This window comes from Rhinopithecus bieti, unplaced genomic scaffold (assembly GCF_001698545.2).
Source record: "Rhinopithecus bieti isolate Rb0 unplaced genomic scaffold, ASM169854v2 scaffold_55715, whole genome shotgun sequence".
NCBI classification, from domain to species: Eukaryota; Metazoa; Chordata; class Mammalia; order Primates; family Cercopithecidae; genus Rhinopithecus; species Rhinopithecus bieti.
Genome location: NW_016822769.1, coordinates 1,177,483 through 1,194,317, shown reverse-complemented (window position 1 = coordinate 1,194,317; position 16,835 = coordinate 1,177,483). Strand labels below are relative to the sequence as shown.

At 42.6% G+C, this 16,835-nt stretch overlaps 1 protein-coding gene across 3 annotated transcripts in view; it reads left to right on the top strand.

The window, feature by feature from the left end:
* The window catches only part of PATL2 (PAT1 homolog 2), a 48,560-nt gene that overhangs the window by 15,056 nt on the left and 16,669 nt on the right, over positions 1-16,835 (top strand). Inside the window, exon 3 of one of the 3 annotated variants that reach the window (XM_017861020.1) lies at positions 14,671-14,733. The exons of the other annotated variants lie outside the window; for them this stretch is intronic. The gene's annotated coding sequence lies outside the window, so the exon portion shown is untranslated. The remainder of the gene's footprint in view (positions 1-14,670; positions 14,734-16,835) is intronic. 3 annotated transcript variants of the gene reach the window in all.

The window sequence follows — 16,835 nt, the reverse complement described above, 5'->3', positions numbered from 1 at the left end:
GAAAAGGAGGAAGAGGAAGAAGGAGGAGGAGGAGCAAAAGAAGAAGAAAGGAGGAGGAGGAGATAGTTAAAACAAAACCATTGTTAAATGGTATAATTTAAGGAGTTTGAAGATTGCTACCTGCTCCAAAGTACCTCCTGGTTAAATGTTTTGGAACTCAAAATCCTCAATCTTATGTGTTAATTCTTTTAAATTCAGCAAATTTTGGTTGAGTGAAGGCTTTGTGGCAAATGTAAGTACTTATAAGGAATTCAAAGCAGAAGACGCCAGACCCTGCCCACCAGGAGATTCCAATCTGTAATTAAAATCAGCCCAATAATTAATCTATGAGCAACTACCTAAGATGTTCAGCCTGACTGACTTTTCAGATTTGAGAGCTGTTGCATAATGGGCAACAGGCCCAAAACAAATAGAACACAAAAAGGGAGATTTTTTTTTAACTGGCAGTTACTAAGTCAGACACCATACCTTGGAGGGGGAAAAAAGTCTCCCAAGATCCATATGAGGCAAGTACTATTATGTTTATTTGAGGGAGAATGAATGGAAAAACAAAAGTTGAGTGTTAAAGTATCTGGTAGGCAGAGAACCTGTCTCACAGGCTTCTGTGTAACCACTGCAGTCTATCAGATGCCAATTTATTTTTACTGGGAAAATTACATAAACTTGATATAAAAAAATCAAGTAGTACAGAAATATAAAAATCCTAATTTCTCCCAAATCCTCTCCCAGTAATAACCATAGTTTTAAATGTATTATTCATCCTTAATTATAAGCCCACTAAAAGCATAAAAGGAATGAGAGGTAGCATCACCTGTCAGCTTGGATGCAGAAATGGATTAGGTAAATGTTGAAGCCAAAATCTCTTAATTGTGTGGGAGTAGTAGGACAGACCCAGAATTTTCCCTGAGGCAAATTATACCCAGTTACTAAATTACTGACATAGCCTCCTTTAGGGATGTTTTCCCTTATAGGTACAGTACTTGGCTCTTCATCTCAGTTCCTACTTAAAACTGCGGAATTCTAACCTGGATATTTTCTATTTTGCCTTGAATTCCGTGCAGCACTATTAAAAATCAACATTCTCCTCCAAATATTCTTTTTCCCTTTTGACAAATGCTTCTCAGCCATAGCTTCCCACTTTCCAGCTTGTGGAGCTGACACTTGCCTCTGGCCAGTTAGTGTGGGGTCCTTTCTGGCTGCCCCCTGACACTATTAGACCTGCTTCCAATCAGGTGCTCTCAGAGAGTACGCTGGTGGTTTGGATCTTTCTGAATTCTTCCCCTATTTGGTAAAGAATCAGAAATTTAAAACAAAATAAACAGCACAAAATGGTAAGAGAGGTGTCCACAGATCCATCATAGACACGGAAGGAGCAGGCAAGGCCACAGGAGTAAACAGAACTTGGTGGGCTTGTGACTGTTTTTGTTTTTGTTTTGAGTTTAGGAGTCGAGGCTTAATAGGCAAAAGAAAGAGAAAAGAAAACAGCTCTTTCTCTAGTGAGAGAGAGGGAACTTCTGAGGAAAAGGCTGGCTGGCGGCCGATGCCCTCGATTGTATAGTCAGGCTTTAGGAGGCAGTGTCTGATTTACGCAGGGCTCACAGATTGGTTCCGTCAGGTATGACATGTACAGAGCATGGCAGGAAGGCTGGCCAGCCCACCCTAATCTTACTATGCAGATGAACTTTCCCCTTGGCCGGCTCCATCTTGTCTGTCCATACTGTACAAGTGGCTGACAGAGAGAAGGGAAGATGGAGCCACCATCTTGAACATGATTGGCACAACTGTGGGCATCTATGTCTGCAGCTCAATTTTACAGGCTGCTCTTTGTTAGAAAGGAAAATAATTTGGGGCTGCTTTTCATTAAAAGGAAAACTTCTATACCCTAATTAATTTCTTCTTAACTCCTGTATCATTCCCTCCTCTGGAGTGGTAACCCTAACTGCTTTTTTTTTTTTTTTTTTTTGAGACAGAGTCTCGCTCTGTCACCTGGCTGGAGTGTAATGGTGCGATCTTGGCTCACTGCAACCTCCACCACCCGAGTTCAAGTGATTCTCCTGCCTCAGCCTCCCAAGTAGCTGGGACTACAGGCGCGTGCCAACAAGCCCAGCTAATTTTTTTGTATTTTTAGTAGAGACTGGGTTTCACCATGTTGGCCAGGATGGTCTCCCTAACTGCTTTTAGGGGGTGTTGGACGACAACTCTTTCTGGCCACTTCATGCTGAAAAGGGGCATTGTATGGGCAACAGCAGCTAAGGCTCCTCCTGGGGTTGATCTAAGGGTCCTCGGAAGATAGGCATGTCCATGCTTGGTTCTGTCTGCAGCACTATTTGGAGTTTGATTGCTGTCAGCCATTCCAATGGGTCGTAACAGTGGTTTGCCTCCACCAGATGTTGCCATCCCTTTTTGTTTCTTCCAAGTTGCAGGTCATCACTTGATTCACAGGAATAAGCAGGGTTAGTGTAAAATGTAGGCAAAAGCTTGTAAGTTTCCTTAACTCGTTTCGATGAATGCTGTACTTTGGTATCCTGGATGAGGTCCTCAATAAGAAGTGGCTATATTGACTGGGGTAAATACTTAGGGTTTGTCGTCTCATGCCAGGAAAATTTAGGAGACAGACACACACAGGGAGTTTAGGAGCAGAAGTTTAATAGGCAAAATAAAAAGGAAAACAGCTCTGTCTCTAGTGACAGAGAGGGGACTTCAGAGCGGAAAAGCTGTGACTGTTTTATTTCATTATATTCTTTTTTTTTTTTTTTTTTTTTTTTTTTTTGAGACGGAGGTCTCGCTCGTCGCCCAGGCTGGAGTGCGTGGCGCGATCCGCTCACTTGCAAGCTCGCCTCCCGGTTCACGCTTCCCTGCTCAGCCCCGGAGTAGCTGGACTACAACGCCCGCCCCTCGCTCCGGCTAGTTTTTGTATTTTTTAGAGAGACGGGGTTCACCGGTACCAGGATGGTCTCGATCTCCTGACCTCGTGATCCGCCCGTTCGCCTCCCAAAGTGCTGGGATTACAGGCTTGAGCCACCGCGCCCGGCCTTATTTCATTATTTCTTATCATCATTACTATTATTGTTTTAACTGTGGATCAACTTGCCACAAATGAGTTTGCTAAGACAATTTATCATATGTCAAATTAGTCAAAAATCTATTTGTCTAATGACCACTGACAGCAAAACCTGAGGTGGGACTGCCCCTCTGCTCATCCAACATTCTGCAAGTGTGAGTGGGTGAGGTGGGTTCCACCATCTATCCCCAGAAACCAGGCCATGACAGGCAGGAGGTGGCTCAGTCAGCACATAACTCAGAGTTTAGTAGGGGGAAAGGAAGGTTCCACAAAATTGGGATTATTTTATATGTATATTCATTGAATTTGCTTATCTTAATATAATAAAATATTGATATTTCCCATGTCATTTGATACAGAACTGGCTTCTAATTATTGACATTTTTAGGCTGGGTGTGGTGGATCATGCCTGTAAACCCAGCACCGTGGGAGGCCGAGGATGGCAGATTACATGAGGTCAGGAGTTCGAGACCAGCCTGGCCAACATGGTGAGACCCTGTCTCTACTAAAAATACAAAAAAATTTACCCGGGCATGGTGGCGCATGCCTGTAATCCCAGCTACTTGGGAGGCTGAGGCAGGAGAACCGCTTGAAGTTCGACTGAAGTGAATTGAGGTTGCAGTGAGCTGAGATCACGCCATTGCACTCCAGCCTAGGAGACAGAGCAAGACTCTGTCTCAAAAAAAAAAAAAAAAAACCAAAAAACAAAAAACCTTTTTTGGACTTTTCTCTATATCATGCCTTGTGGTAGGCAGAATAATGCCCCAGAACCTGCGGAAAGATTACTTTACATGGTATAAGGGATTTTGCAGATGTAATTAAGGTTAAGGACCTTTAAACAAGGAGATTATCAGGAATTATTTGGGTACGCCCAGTGTAATCACAGAGGTCCTTAAAAGCAGAGAACTTTTCCTGACAGTAGTCAGAGGAGATGTGACTGCAGAAGAATGGTCAGAGATGCCACAAGCTGGCTTTGGAGATGAAGGAACAGGCCATGAATCAAGGGATGCAGGCGGCCTCTAGACGGTGGAAAAGCCAAAGACATGAGTTCTCCCATAGAGTCTCCAGAAAGGAATGCTGCTCTGCTGCCGCCTTGGTTTTTAGCCCCGTGAAATTTGTGTTGGACTTCTGAGCTACAGAAATACAAGATGATAAACTGTTTTCTTAAGCCACCAAGTTTTTGGAAATTTGTTACAGCAGCAATAGAAAATTAGTTCTTCCCCCTTTCCCAGAATCATGGACATTTTGGCCTTGGTTTCTAGGAGCTTAATTCATTATAAATATTTGTCTCTTCCAAGTCAAGTTTACCTATTGGTTAACTAGGCTCTGGCCACACAGAGCATTCTGAGCACACTCATGTTGGAGGCAGGTTATCATCAGCTCCATAGCTGAGGAAGGTAGGAGTTTTGCTGAAGCCTGGTTTGGTCAGGAGCCCTAGTCTACCCCTCCTATCACTGCCACAAACCGAGCTGAGTTAGCCCCAGTGATGTGGGCCCAGCACATCACATGAGAATCACAGGCCTGAGTCCTGCCAGTGCTGCCATTTCTGGGCCATTTCTCAGATACCAGGCTCCAAATGGGCCAGACCACTCCTGCTCTACCTGCTGTTGCCAGTGTTGAAGAGGAATAAGAGTAACAGGAAGGGCCTCCAACCCCCAAGACAAAGACACCCCAAAGTTTTGGCTTTCTTCTTCTTAGCCTGGCCTAAATGCCTCTACAACCTGGCCCCAACCTCTCCATCTGATCTCAGTGTTCATCACAGTCATTCAAGGATTCTTCACTGAGTGCCTGCTAGCTCCTCAGCACTGGGGAAAGTTCCTCCTCTGGTGAGCTGATAGGCTCTGGTTATAGGCTATAAATAGATTATGATACCAGAAATTAGCCCTATCAGGAAGAGCCTGCAGAAGACCTTAGTGTCAAGGTAAAGAATGTGAACTTTATCCTTTAGACTGTGATGCAGGTGCCAACAGAGCTGGGCTTTTTTTTTTTCCTTTATGTTTGTCTTTGGGGTATTTTTTGTTTGCTATTTTACAAACCTTATCCTCATAGCTTTATTTTTTCTAATTATAAAATTCATGGCCATTATGAAAACTTCAGATAATACAGGTAAGGCTAAAGATAAACATTTAAATTACCTGTTATTCTATAAACCAAACATAACCACTGCTAGTGCATTGTTTATTCTTTGTCTCTCCATATACAGATATGAATATGAATATATATGTTTACAAAGATGCAATCATTGTGCAGAGATTTCTCTGCAAACTGCTTTTTATTTAACCATTTATCATGGACAGTATATCTATTTCTATAATAGAGATCTATATTGTTTTTCATATGTTCACAGTATTTCATTATATAAACATGCCATACACTTTGACCTAATCCTGTATTGAGGATGTTCGCAGTTTTTCCCTATTATAATTCAGCCTATACACTGTGAAACTGCCTCCAGAGTCTTTGTACCAGGTTACCCTCCCTTTATAAAATAAGGAAGATACTTATCTCCCCACACTCTTCCCCAGCTGGTCATTATCATCAATTGTATCTCCTTGTTTTACTTTGTATCTTATTTATTTATCTATTTATTTGAGACAGAGTCTCTTTATGTTGTCTAGGCTGGCCTTGTCTTAGCCTCCTGAGTAGATGGTACTACAGGTACGCACCACCATGCCCAGCTTTACTTTATATATTTTTTTATTTAATTTAATTAATTAATTAATTTATTTATTTATTTCAGACAGAGTCTCACTCTATGGCCTAGGCTGGATGGAGTGCAGTGGTGCCATGATCTCAGCTCACTGCAACCTCCGCCTCCCGGGTTCAAGCAATTCTTGTGCCTCAGCCTCCCAAGTAACTGGGATTACAGGAACATGCCACCACACCCATAACTTGTTTTTTAGTAGAGACGAGTTTTTGCTATGTTGGTGAGGCTGGTCTCGAACTCCTGACCTCAAGTGATCCACCCGCCTTGGCCTCCCAAAGTACTGGGATTACAGGCATGAGACACCATGCCTGGCCACAATCTGTTTTAAAAGTTTCTCCTTGGCCGGGCGCGGTGGCTCAAGCCTGTAATCCCAGCACTTTGGGAGGNGTGCAGGTTTGTTACATAGGTATACACGTGCCATGGTGGTTTGCTGCACCCATCAACCAGTCATCTACATTAGGTATTTCTCCTAATGCTATCCCTCCCCTAGTCCCCCACCCCACAACAGGCCCTAGTGTGTGATGTTCCCCGCTCTGTGTCCATGTGTTCTCATTGTTCAACTCCCACTTATGAGTGAGAACATGCAGTGTTTGGTTTTCTGTTGTGTTAGTTTGCTAAGAATGATGGTGTCCAGCTTCATCCATGTCCCCGCAAAGGACATGAACTCATCCTTTTTAATGGCTGCACAGTATTCCATGAGGTATATGTGCCACATTTTCTTTATCCAGGCTATCATTGATGGGCATTTGGGTTGGTTGCAAGTCTTTGCTATTGTGAACAATGCTGCAGTAAATATACCTGTGCATGTGTCTTTATGGTAGATTGATTTAGAATCCTTTGGGTATATACCCAGTAGTGGGATTGCTGGGTCAAATGATACTTCTGGTTCAAGATCCTTGAGGAATCACCACACTGTCTTCCACAATGGTTGAACTAATTTACATTTCCACCAACAGTGTAAAAGTATTCTTATTTCTCCACATCCTCTCCAGCATCTGTTGTTTCCTGACTTTTTAATGATCGCCATTCTAACTGGCATGAGATGGTATCTCATTGTGGTTTTGATTTCCATTTCTGTAATGACCAGTGATGATGAACTTTTTTTCATATGTTTGTTGGCTGCATAAATGTCTTTTTTTGACATTTGTCTTTTTTGAGAAGTGTCTGTTCATATCCTTTACCCACTTTTTTATGGGGTTGTTTTTTTTCTTGTAAATTTGTTTAAGTTCTTTGTAGATTCTGGATATTAGCCCTTTGTCAGATGGATAGATTGCAATATTTTTCTCCCATTCTGTAGGTTGCCTGTCCACTCTGATGACAGTTTCTTTTGCTGTGCAGAAGCTCTTTAGTTTAATTAGATCCCATTTGTCAATTTTGGCTTTTGCTACCATTGCTTTTGTTGTTTTAGTCATAGAGTCTTTGCCCATGCCTATGTCCTGAATGCTATTGCCTAGGTTTTCTTCTAGGGCTTTTATTTAAATTCGATCTTACATTTAAGTCTTTAATCCATCTTGAGTTAATTTTTGTATATAAAGTATAAGGAAGGGGTCCAATTTCAGTTTTCTGCATATGGATAGCCAGTCTTCCCAACACCATTTATTAAATAGGGAATCCTTTCCCCCACTGCTTATTTTTCTCAGGTTTGTCAAAGATCAGCTGGTTTAGATGTGTGGTGTTATTTCTGAGGCCTCTGTTCAGTTCCATTGGTCTACATATCGGTTTTGGTACCAGTACCATGCTGTTCTGGTTACTGTAGCCTTGTAGTATAGTTTGAAGTCAGGTAGCATGATGCCTCCACCTCTGTTTTTTTTTTGTGCTTAGGATTGACTTGGCTCTTTTTTGGTTCCATATGAAATTTAAAGTAGTTTTTTCTAATTCTGCAAAGAAAGTCAATGGTAGCTTGATGGGGATAGTATTGAATCTATAAATTACTTTGGTCATTTTCATGATACTGATTCTTCCTATCCATGAGCATGGAATGATTTTCCATTTGTTTGTGTCCTCTCTTATTTCCTTGAGCAGTGGTTTGTAGCTCTCCTTGAAGAGGTCCTTCATATCCCTTGTAAGTTGGATTCCTAGGTATTTAATTCTCTTTGTAGCATTTGTGACTGGGAGTTCACTCATGATTTGGGTCTCTGTTTGTCTATTATTGGTGTATAGCAATGCTTGTGATTTTTGCACATTGATTTTGTATCCTGAGACTTTGCTGAAATTGCTTATCAGCTTAAGGAGATTTTGGGCTGAGACAATGGGGTTTTCTAAATATACAATCATGTCATTTGCAAACAGAGACAATTTGACTTCCTCTCTTCCTATTTGAATACGCTTTATTTCTCTCTCTTGCCTGATTGCCCTGGCCAGAACTTCCAAAACTATGTTGAATAGGAGTGGTGAGAGGAGGCATCCTTGTCTTGTGCTGGTTTTCAAGGGGAATGCTTCCAGTTTTTGCCCATTCAGTATGATATTGGCTGTGGGTTTGTCATAAATAGCTCTTATTATTTTGAGATACATTCCTCAATACCTAGTTTATTGAGAGTTTTTAGCATAAAGGGGTGTTGAATTTTGTTGAAGGCCTTTTCTGCATCTATTGAGATGATCATGTGGTTTTTGTCATTGGTTCTGTTTATGTGATGGATTACGTTAACTGATTTGCGTATGTCGAACTAGCCTTGCATCCCAGGGATGAAGCTGAATTGATCGTGGTGGATAAGCTTTTTGATGTGCTGCTGGATTTGGTTTGCCAGTATTTTATTGAAGATTTTCACATCGATGTTCATCAGAGATATTGGCCTTTGAAATTTTCTTTTTTTGTTGTGTCTCTTCCAGGTTTTGGTATCACGATGATGCTGGCCTCATAAAATGAGTTTGGGAGGATTCTCTCTTTTTCTATTGTTTGGAATAGTTGCAGAAGGAATGGTACCAGTTCCTCATTATACCTCTGGTAGAATTCAGCTGTGAGTCCATCTGGTCCTGGACTTTTTGATTAGTAGGCTATTCATCACTGCTTCAATTTCAGAACTTGTTACTGGTCTATTCAGGGATTCAACTTCTTCCTGGTTTAGTCTTGGGAGGGTGTATGTGTCTAGGAATTTATCCATTTCTTCTAGATTTTCTAGTTTATTTGCATAGAGGTGTTTATAGTATTCTCTGATGGTAGTTTGTATTTTTGTGGGATCAGTGGTGATATCCCCTTTATCATTTTTTATTGTGTATATTTTATTCTTCTCTCTTTTCTTCTTTATTAGTCTGGCTAGTGGTCTATCTATTTTATTGATCTTTTCAAAAAACCAGCTCCTGGATTCACTGATTTTTTTGAAGCGTTTTTCTGTCTCTATCTCCTTCAGTTTTGCTCTGATCTTAGTTATTTCTTGTCTTCTGCTAGCTTTTGAATTTGTTTGCTCTTGTTTCTCTAGTTCTTTTAATTGTGATGTTAGGGTGTTGATTTTAGATCTTTCCTACTTTCTCTTGTAGGCATTTAGTTCTATAAATTTCCCTCTAAACACTGCTTTAAATGTGGCCCAGAGATTCTGGTACGTTGTGTCTTTGTTCTCATTGGTTTCAAAGACTTCTTTATTTCTGCCTTAATATCATTATTTACCCAGTAGTCACTCAGGAGCACATTGTTCAGTTTCCATGTAGTTGTGTGGTTTTGAGTTTCTTAATCCTGAGTTCTAATTTCATTGCACTGTGGTCTGAGAGACAGTTTGTTATGATTTCCATTCTTTTGCATTTGCTGAGGAGTGTTTTACTTCCATTTATGTGGTCAATTTTAGAAGAAGTGCAATGTGGTGCTGAGAAGAATGTATATTCTGTTAATTTGGGGTGGAGAGTTCTGTAGATGTCTAAGTCCACTTGGTCCAGAGCTGAGTTCAAATCCTGAATATCCTTGTTAATTTTCTGTCTCGTTGATCTGTCTAATATTGACAGTGGAGTGTTAAAGTCTCCCACTATTATTGTGTGGGAGTCTACATCTCTTTGTAGGTCTCTAAGAGCTTGCTTTATGAATCTGGGTGCTCCTGTATTGGGTGCATAGATATTTAGGATAGTTAGCTCTTCTTGCCGCATTGATTCCTTTACCATTATGTAATGCCCTTCTTTGTCTCTTTTGATCTTCATTGGTTTAAAATCTGATTTATCAGAGACTAGGATTGCAACCCCTGCTTTATTTGCTTTCCATTTCCTTGGTAAATATTCCTCCATCCCTTTATTTTGAACCTATGTGTGTCTTTGCATGCAAGATGGGTCTCCTGAATACAGCACACTGATGGGTCTTGACTCTTTTTTTTTTTTTTTTTTNCTCTTTTTTTTTTTTTTTTTTTTTGAGACAGAGTGAGGAGTCTCGCTCTGTTGCCCAGGCTGGAGTGCAAAGGCACAATCTTGGCTCACTGCAACCACTGTCTCCCAGGTTCAAGCAATTCTCCTGCCTCAGCCTGCCAAGTAGCTGGGATTACACGCATGTGCCACCACGCCCAGCTAATTTTTTTGTATTTTTAGTAGAGACAGGGTTTCACCATGTTGGCCAGGATGGTCTTAATTTCTTGACCTCGTGATCCACCTGCCTTGGCTTCCCAAAGTGCTAGGATTACAGGCGTGAGCCACCTTGCCTGGCAGGGTGTTGACTTTTTATCCAATTTGCTAGTGTGTGTCTTTTAATTGGGGCATTTAGCCCGTTTACATTTAAGGTTAATATTGTTATGTGTGAATTTGATCCTGTCATTATGATGCTAGCTGGTTATTTTGCCTGTTAATTGATGCAGTTTCTTCATAGTGTTGATGGTCTTTACAATTTGAAATGTTTTTGCAGTGGCTGGTATCAGTTGTTTCTTTCCATGTTTAGTGCTTCCTTCAGGAGCTCTTGTAAGGTAGGCCTGGTGGTGACAAAATCTCTCAGCATTTGCTTGTCTGTAAAGGATTTTATTTCTCCTTTGCTTATGAAGCTTACTTTGGCTGGATATGAAATTCTGCGTTGAAAATTCTTTTCTTGAAGAATGTTAAATGTTAGTCCCCACTCTCTTCTGGCTTGTAGGGTTTCTGCAGAGAGATCCGCTGTTAGTCTGATGGACTTACCTTTCTGGGTAACCCGACCTTTCTCTCTGGCTGCCCTTAACATTTTTTCCTTCATTTCAACCTTGGTGAATCTGATGATTATGTGTCTGGGGTTGCTTTTCTCGAGGAGTATCTTTGTGGTGTTCCCTGTATTTCCTGAATTTGAATGTTGGCCTGTCTTGCTAGGTTGGGGAAGTTCTCCTGGATAATATCCTGAAGAGTGTTTTCCAACTTGGTTCCATTCTCCCCATCACTTTCAGGTACACCAATCAAATATAGATTTGGTCTTTTCACATAATCCCATATTTCTTAGAGGTTTTGTTTGTTCCTTTTCATTCTTTTTTCTCTAATCTTGTCTCCTTGCTTTATTTCATTAAGTTGATCTTCAATCACCGGTATTCTTTCTTCTGCTTGATCGATTCGGCTACTGATACTTGTGTATGCTTCACAAAGTTATTGTGCTGTATTTTTCAGCTCCATCAAGTCATTTATGTTCTTCCTTAAACTGGTTATTCTAGTTAGCAATTCCTCCAACCTTTTTTCAAGCTGCTTAGCTTCCTTGCATTGGGTTAGAACATGCTCCTTTAGCTTGGAGCAGTTTGTTATTACCGGCCTTCTGAAGCCTACTTCTGTCAATTCATCAAACTCATTCTCTCCAGTTTTGTTCCCTTGCTGGCAAGGAGTTGTGATCCTTTGGAGGAGAAGTGTTCTGGTTTTTGGAATTTTCAGCCTTTTTGTGCTGGTTTTTCCTCGTCTTCATGGATTTATCTACTTTTGGTCTTTGATGTTGGTAACCTTTGGTTGGGGTTTCTGTGTGGATGTTCTTTTTGTTGATGTTGATGCTGTTCCTTTCTGTTTGTTAGTTTTCCTTCTAACAGGCCCCTCTGCTGCAGGTCTGCTGGAGTTTGCTGGAGGTCCACTCCAGACCCTGTTTTCCTGGGTATCACCAGTGGAGGCTGCAGAAAGGCAAAGGTTGCTGCCTGTTCCTTCCCCTGGAAGCTTCATCCCAGAGGGGCACCCACCAGATGCCAGCCAGAGCTCTCCTGTATGAGGTGTCTGTCGACCCCTGCTGGGAGGTGTCTCACAGTCAGGAGGCATAGGGGTCACGGACCCACTTGCGAAGGCAGTCTTTCCCTTAGCAGAGCTTGAGCACTATGCTGGGAAATCCGCTGCTCTCTTCAGAGTCAGCAGGCAGGAATGTTGAAGTCTGCTGAAGCTGTGCCCACAGCCGCCCCTTCCACTAGGTGCTCTGTCCCAGGGAGATGGGAGTTTTATCTATAAGCCCCTGACTGGGGCTGCTGCCTTTCTCTCAGAGATGCCCTGCCCAGAGAGGAAGAATCTAGAGAGGCAGTCTGGCTACAGCAGCTTTGCAGAGTTGCGGTGTGCTCCGCCCAGTTTGAACTTCCTGGCAGCTTTGTTTACACTGTGAGGGGAAAACCACTTACTCAAGCCTCAGTAATGGTGGATGCCCCTCCCCCCACCAAGCTCAAGTGTCCCAGGTTGACTTCAGACTGCTGTGCTGGCAGCCAGAATTTCAAGCCAGTGGATCTCAGCTTGCTGGGCTCTGTGGGGGTGGCATCCACTGAGCTAGACCACTCGGCTCCCTGGCTTCAGCCCCCTTCCCAGGGGAGTGAATGGTTCTGTCTCACTGGCGTTCCAGGTGCCACTGGAGTATGAAAAAAAAAAAAACTCCTGCAGCTAGCTCAGTGTCTGCCCAAACAGCCACTCAGTTTTGTGCTTGAAAGCCAGGGCCCTAGTGGCGTAGGCACCTGAGGGAATCTCCTGTTCTGTGGGTTGTGAAGAGCACGGGAAAAGTATAGTATCTGGGCTGGAGTGCACCTCCCTCAAGGCACAGTCTCTCATAGTCCCTTGGCTAGGGAAGGAAGTTCTCCAACCCCTTGCACTTCCCAGGTGAGGCAATGCCCCTCCCTGCCTCAGCTCTCCCTCCATGGGCTGCACCCACTGTGTAACCAGTCCCAGTGAGATGAGCTGGGTACCTCACTTGCAAATGCAGAAATCACCCGCTTTCTGCATTGATCTCTCTTGGAGCTACAGACTGGAGCTATTCCTATTCAGCCATCTTGCCAGTCACCTTTTTGAGATTTTTTTTTAATGTTTAAATCTTTGCTCCATGCAGCATTTACTTTGGCATAAATATGTCTTCAATATAGAAGTTTTACTTTCTTTAGTGAAATCCATGTATCTTTTCTTTTATGATTTCTGGCTTAGATATTCTGGTTTGTTTCTCAGAATGAAATTTCTTGGCCGGGTGCGGTGGTTCAAGCCTGTAATCCCAGCACTTTGGGAGGCTGAGACGGGAGGATCACTAGGTCAGGAGATCGAGACCATCCTGGCTAACACGGTGAAACCCCGTCTCTACTAAAAAAATACAAAAAACTAGCCGGGCGTGGTGGCAGGCGCCTGTAGTCCCAGCTACTCGGGAGGCTGAGGCGAGAGAATGGCGTAAACCCGGGAGGCGGAGCTTGCAGTGAGCTGAGATCCGGCCACTGCACTCCAGCCTGGGCGACAGAGCAAGACTCCGTCTCAAAAAAAAAAAAAAAAAAGAATGAAATTTCTTGGGAACAACGTGAGGAGTGGCCTGGAGTAGGACACACCCAGGTGGCTGGCAAGAAACTCCTCTGAAGAAGTCTCTCTCTCAGGGGAAGGTCCATAATTTTTCATTACAGTTCAGCTCAGTCAACATCTACTAAGAACCTACTCTCTTCCAGAGACTGTGTTAAGTGCCAGGGGCACAGAGATGAGGAACATCTCTGCTTACAAGTGGGAGTGACAAATTTAGAAACAGACTGGACAACACAGTGTGGTAGGTGCAATGAGCAAAAGGCGTAAGGATCAATGAGCACACATAAGGGCGACTATCCCAAGCTGGAAGGGAAAAGCCTATCTGACAAGGCCTCCTGGAGGAGATGAAGCCTGAGCCGAGTTTGTTTTTCCCATTCGAATAACTAGAATATTAGAATAAGACAATTCAGAAATCACCTTCCAATTAAAATAACTCTTACTGTGTAACTTCATTTTGCTTATATGACACAATGCACAGCATATTACCTGCTAAGATACACACTTTCAATATCATTGAAAAGACAGAACTGGGACAGGAAGCTGCCTTAATCAACAACAGAATATACCTCCCAGACCAAGGGTGAGAGGTCTCCAGGGTAGGGGCAACCTGATGCACAGCGATTATGAGAGAAGACTCAAGTGGAACCCTAATTTCCCCATGCAGCTAAAAGCGGTTTACTATTTCTGAAACTCAATCTAGAAGGCAGGGAACTTTAAGATAGGAGACTGGTTGCCTTCTATGACAGTCAGGGTCAGATTGTAAAGGGCCTTGTGCTTTATGTAAAGAATGGGACATGAGAAACACTGAGGTGTTGTAAGTTGGGGAGTGTCCGAACTGACAAAAGAACTTGGAAATCGTCAGCATGAGATGAGATTGTCCAGGGATATCAGGTTGCAGAGGATTTAACCTTTGCGGATCCTTGATCCCTTTGGGATGTGATAAAAGCTATGGATGCTCTTTCCAGAAAACTGAACATATTGAAAACCACACCAACATATACACAATTTCAGGGGATCCTCAGATTAAGAATTTTTTATATATAGAGGACTGAGAAGTAGCCTGAGGAAGTGGATATTCAAGGGATGGGAAGAAGATAAAGGGAGCAGGAAAAGGGCCAAAGAAAGATGACCCAAGAGGTACGGGAAGAGCCAGGACACAAGTGTTGGGAAGCTGTGGGAGCACAAAGATCCAAGGAGGACATGATCAGCAGTGTTGAATGCTGTAGAGACTTCAGCTAAGGTCAGTACTGAAACATGTCTTTTGCACTTACAGTTAAGAAATCACAGCCAAGAGAGGTGGCTCACATCTGCAATCCCAGCTCTTTGGGAGGCCAAGGTGAGAGGACAACTTGAGCCCAGGAGTTTGAGACCAGTCTGGGCAACAAAGTGAGACACCATCTCTACAAAAATTTAAAAAATTAGCTGAGTGTGGTTGTGTACGCCGTAGTCCCAGCTACTTGGAAGGGTGAGGCAGGAGGATTGCTTGAGTCCAGAAGTTCAAGTTTGCAGTGAGTTATAATCACGCCACTGCACTCCAGCCTGGGTGAAAGAGCGAGGCCCCATCTCTAAAAATAAAAAGAAAGAAAGAAAAATCATTGGTAATGGTATTGAGAAAAGTCTCTGCAGAGTAACTAGTAATGGTAGCTCCAGATATATTTTTTTAAACCCGAGAATTATATAGGTAGCATCTAGGTGGAAGTAAGGGTAGGGGACTTGTCTTGACCCTGCATTTGCAGAGCACTAACATGTCAAATAATTGTCAGTCGTCCAGAAAAAGTATTGAAGGGGCTTATGGAGATTATGTCTGTTTGTCCCTGTTGCCACCACTATGATGGAGTCAAAAGCCAGAAAGCAACAGTTGAAGGAATGATGTGAGGAAATGGAGAAGTTTAGTTTGTTGGGTAGGAGAGACCTGAAGGGCAGTTAAAATAAGAAACAAAAACAAGACGGGGATTTGTCTCCAAGAAGTGGACACATCCTGATATTTCTATGCTATACTCTAAAAAAAAAGAGGGGAAAACAGAGAGGCTCAAGACACAGAGAGAAGTGGCTGAAGGGCCAAATATCCAGGAAGAGAGTCTGGACTTGAAGAGGAGGAGGGCCCCCCACCTGGAAGTGCAAGGTGAGGAGGCCTGTGACTGTGTATAATTTCCTCTAAGTATGAATTGAAGTAGATCAGCCCCAATGGCCTCTATTTTCCCCATAACATAAGAGCTGAGAGAAAAGATGGGAGTTGTGTGGAGGACTAGAGGATAATCCCTATCTTTTAGAATCACTAATGAGAGATGGATGGGAGAGGAAGCTGAACAAGGACAAATTAAAGAAAGCTCAGCAGGCTGGTGATGGAGCAGTGTCTGTCATGCTCCTAACAGGAAGCAGATGGCACATTCAAGTGCTATAACTGAGAAGCATGTCCAAAAGGGAATATTCATCAAGGTGTGAACAGGAAACTTGTAAAGGACAGTGAAGCACCCTGGAACTAGCAAGAGTGGGGAGCCTTTCCCACCCCCAGACCTCAGGGGCAAGGGGAGGGAGCAGATCCCAGATCCAGAGGGAATGGGTACAATTTAGGAGAGGGCTGCCACATTGGAACTCATATGGCACAGATGCTGACATTATCTGAAGCCAGGCAGCCTTCTCTCTCTCCAGGTTCTGGTGACTGCTCCATCCTCTTGTCCCAGTCCCAGGGGATTCTACTATTACTTGTGGTTTCACTATACTCTTTCTATACTTTTATAAATATCTCTTTACTAGATTATCCAGTTTTAGTACACCATCTATTTCCTGAAGGAAACCTGACATATATGGTTCTTTTAAAAGACTAATAAAATAGACAAACTCTGGAAAGAAGAACAAAGGAGGAGATTAATAATATTAGAAATAAAAAGGGAGACAAAGGGCCGGACGCAGTGACTCACACCTGTAATTCTAGCACTCTGGGAGGCCAAGGCAGGTGGATCACTTGAAGCCAGGAGTTGGAGACCTGCCTGCCCAACATGGCAAAAGCTCATCTCTACTAAAAAAAAAAAATACAAAAATTGGCCAGCATGGTGGTGTGCACCTGTAATCTCAGCTGCTTTGGAGGCTGAGACAGGAGAATTGCTTGAACACGGGAGGTGGAGGTTGCAGTGAGCTGAGACTGTGCCACACTGCACTCCAGCCTGGATGACAGGCAAGACTCTGTCTCAAAATAAATAACTAAATAAAAGGGGGTGGGAGAGACAAAGTATAGTTATAGCATGGATTTTTAAATACTCTTATACTATGAACAACTTTATGCCAACAAATTTGAAAATTTACAAGAAATGGACACATGGACAAATTCCTAGAAGATATATAACTTAAAATTCAAGAAGAAATTGAAAGCCAGGCTACAGTAACCAAAACAGCATGGTATTGGTACCAAAACAGAGATATAGACCAATGGAACTGAAGAAA